Source organism: Porites lutea, chromosome 9, assembly GCF_958299795.1.
Source record: "Porites lutea chromosome 9, jaPorLute2.1, whole genome shotgun sequence".
NCBI lineage: Eukaryota > Metazoa > Cnidaria > Anthozoa > Scleractinia > Poritidae > Porites > Porites lutea.
In genome coordinates this window covers 9,560,329-9,564,334 of record NC_133209.1, presented here as the reverse complement: position 1 = coordinate 9,564,334, position 4,006 = coordinate 9,560,329, and positions in this window count along the sequence as shown.

Genomic DNA, 4,006 nt, shown 5'->3' with positions numbered 1-4,006 from the left:
GCAGGTTGTCTATAGGTGTTTATCACGTACGTAACCAGGGTCGGACACAGCACTCGGATATTGTGTAATACTGCAGCTCTGTTCACGGCGTTAAAGGCGTTTGATGCATCGATTAACAGAACAGCATCCGTTTCATCTGCATCGGAGATGCTGCGCATTGCATGAATTGCAGCTTCACTTCCACTTTTGTGCCCTGCACAAACTTGAAGGGAGCCACTTGCGTCAATGACATCGGGCTTTGTCATGGCATAACCCCGAAAAGCAAAGATCTAAAACGGGCTTCCTATGGACTTGGATGTTTCTCTCTGAGCTGTCCCCTGAAGTTATCAGTTAGAGGCAGGATGCACCGCCCCCATCGTTTCACTGAGATAACGCAAGGCCGAATTGATTTGCCCTGACGTAACAAGGTTCGCAAAAGCTCTTGTGCATTAGGTGGATCAACCCTCCGAGAGTTGCTGAGGCGCTTTTGAATCATCCGTTCTTCGCGCAGGGATTTGTCGATTTCACCCTCTTTCCTCAGTACCAGTCGCTTAGCCAAACGCTCTTGGTGATCCTTAGCCTTTGATTTCTGGCTAGGCTTTTGTAAGCCGACTGCAAGAAGTACAATCGCTGCTTCAAGAGCAATGGGCTGCCTTTTTCGATCCGTCGCTCCAATCGTTTATATTCTCTGTCATCTTATCAATAAACCCCTTCCTACTTTTCCATACAGGACAAGAAAAGTATTTTTTACGACATTTGGAGATCTCATTATATGCATTGTCAATGGTTGACAAGCTGACTGTTATAGTTCTTCCATCACCATGTTGGCCCCACACAAAAGTAGACGGTGCATTAATTGCTTCATAATTCGGAAAACAACCCTGAGCGTCATTTAAAGCATTTTCCGAGGTTGAGTTATCGCATTCCTCTGGGGTTTGTATAGCAGACATATGCAAATCCAGCATCAACTGATTTGCATTTTGACTTGGCTTGCCGCCATTGTTTTGGTCTTGACTGCATTCGGCTTTTTAATAATAATAGATAATAATAATGATAATGATAATAGTTGTAATAATAATAATAATAATAATAATAATAATAATAATGAAGGGCTGGAAAAAAAAGTGAATAGCGGAACAAAAGCAATAAAGAAGAGCCCTGATGAAAGGATGAAGGAAATATATAAAGCACAGGCAGGTGAAATAAGGAAGAATATTTCAATCGCCGCGGCCGAAATAGAAAGACTAAGAGCTAATCGAAAACTCACTAGTAAAGGCAAGAAGAACAGAGCTAGACTCTTGAAAAATTGCAAGTCGCTTTCGGTAGCTGATTTAGTCGTCTACACGGAGAAGGAAAAATCAAAGTTGCGTCAACTAAAGAGAAATTTTTGGCGTGTAAAGAGGCTAGAAGAAGCTAGGAAGCTTAACCAGAAATTTTATGCAGATCCTGGAAGTATATACGCCACTTTTGGAAAAAAGGTAGAAAGCCAGGCGGATATTGACAAACCAAAGTACGACAGAGTAACACAAGGGACACAGGTCAATAACCATATTTCACTAACATTGATGAAGCGTGTAGTTTCTGGAAAAGTCTGTGGGAAGAAGAGGGGAGCGGAGACACGAAAGCAGAATGGATCGAGGAGGTTAGAGAGGCAATTGAAGACGTAGTACCGGAAGTACCGACTGATGGCTGGAATCTGAATGCTGAACAAGATCATCACGAGAAAGAAAGACTGGAGCGCACCTGGCCCCGACCGTATTGCTAATTTCTGGCGGAAAAAGGCAACTATCTTACATAAAGAAATAGCTACTTGTTTCCAGGCCAGTGCTCAACTTGAAGATCTTCAGTTTCCCTTATGGTTTTCGGAAGGCCAGACAACTCTGATTCCCAAGCCTGGTGAGTTCAGATGAACCATGGGTTTCAACTTACGAACATTTTCATTTTGTAATTAAGACGTCCATAAAGCTTTTAGTTTTTTTTTTTAATTCATTTATTCAATTTTTATGACACTCTTATCAAATCATTTTTACCCAGGTTTTTATTTTTTATTTATTTATTTATCATTATTTTTTTTGCGCAAATTATTGTGTAATTGTTACCATAAATTTTAGTCGATGCTGCGGCTAGTTACGGTTTGCCGCCTAGCCAAAGCTTTTATTTTTTTACTCTGGGCATCCAGACGTTTGTACTGCCATAATAATAATAATAATAATGATAATGATAATGATAATGTTAATGATAATGATAATGATAATGATAATGATAATGATAATGATAATGATAATGATAATGATAATGATAATGATAAAGATAATGACAATGACAATGACAATGAGTATGACCATGTTCCGGACAGTGTACTTGAAACCGAGGAATACAATAATATAAATAATTTTATTGATAACAATGCTAACTATTAAAATCCTATCAATTCACCTAAAAAAAAATCTTCCGTCAACACACTATTTACCATTCCTTTCGTTAAAAAAGAAACAAACAAACAACAAAACAAAAAAACAAAAAACATAAAAAAAAAGACTTAGTTTTGATTAAAAAAAAAAAAAAAAAAAAAAGATCTCACGAGTGCGAATGAGGTTCTGGTTCTGATCCATGTGATGGTTCTGGCATACTCCTCCCCTATTTTGATGGCAATCAGTTGTGCTAAACGGCTTTGATACATCAAGCACTCCTTTCCCATTCCTCCAGTTGTGGTTAAGACCAAAGGTGTTAATGTTCCATGCTCGATTTCCAGAACTCTCCTTGCGTAGAGACGCTTTTTCTCGTTATCATGGATACGATAAATTTGTTGTAGCTCGAGGTCCCTTTACGATACAGCATAGGGTGGCAGACCCTAAAATAGAAGAATGCTGATCGATGTCGCTCCCAGAAACCACGCGCGTGGACATCTAACCTGGCATCCTGAACTTTATTAGATCCTCTGTTTAAATGTTCGCCCGAGACGTCTAGAAGAACTGGCTCGATCTCGATATCGCTACACACCATACTCAGAAAATTCAGCTTTGAGATCTCTTAGCTCGTTGTGGCGTTGTGTAATAAAACCTCCTAGTTAGCAAATCATAGAGCAATCAACAATGAAGGCTCCCCCACAAGCACATGGAGGAGATATCTTCCACCGGCCAGTCGTAGCGTAGTTTAACAACATCACGGAACTCCCTCTTATTCAGGTTAAACCCTAAATCCTGGAAGGGAAGCACTGTAAGAGATTCTGATGATCCCTTTTCTGCTGCCAGATCTAACGCTCGCTGAGTCTTTCTTGGTGCCATCTCCTTAATACGCTCTGCCCTGTGTTCGAGTTCCTTTAATCTTTCACTTCTTATTTCCTGCTATGCTAATTTTGTGAGGGAATCTTCCTGTAACTGATGTGACTGAGATACAATTTGTTCAACAAGGGGCTTTGTTACTTTGACAGACAAGGCATTTTCGCACCTTGCTTCAAGGGACGGGTTTCCCACACCCAGGTCACCCAAGCGAACTGGCAGCGCTAGAATATTCCTTAAGGAATGAGGCATGAGATATTGCATTCTCTAATGTCTCTAATAGATCTTGTGGTTGAGATAGAGAAAATTCAGCTAACTTAGCTATGTCATTGATCCAACTGGATACCTTTTTGCTGACATATTCCTCTAAATGCTCCCTTGGTCCTGTTGCCGCCCCAAGGTGTTTCTGCCCTTGTACTGTTACATTAATGGACGTTTCCTTGAATGCTTCCCCGACACTTTCAACCTTAGCTGGTTTTGCGATGATCCAGCATTTCCTGTCGTTCGGAAAATACCCAAAATCTGGACCAAGGGTGCTAAGAGCATCCCACCACGTCCTAATTTCGGTAATACAATTATAGTTATGGCAATTCCGGATGATGGAAGGAGTGAGAGCAAAATAGGACGAGAAAGAAGAAAAATATCAAGATCTCGCTAGAGAAATCCGAAAGATGTGGGGCGTAAGGACAAAGGTGATACCTATAGTGGTGGGGGCATTGGGGATAGTACTACTCAGGTTAAAAGAAAAT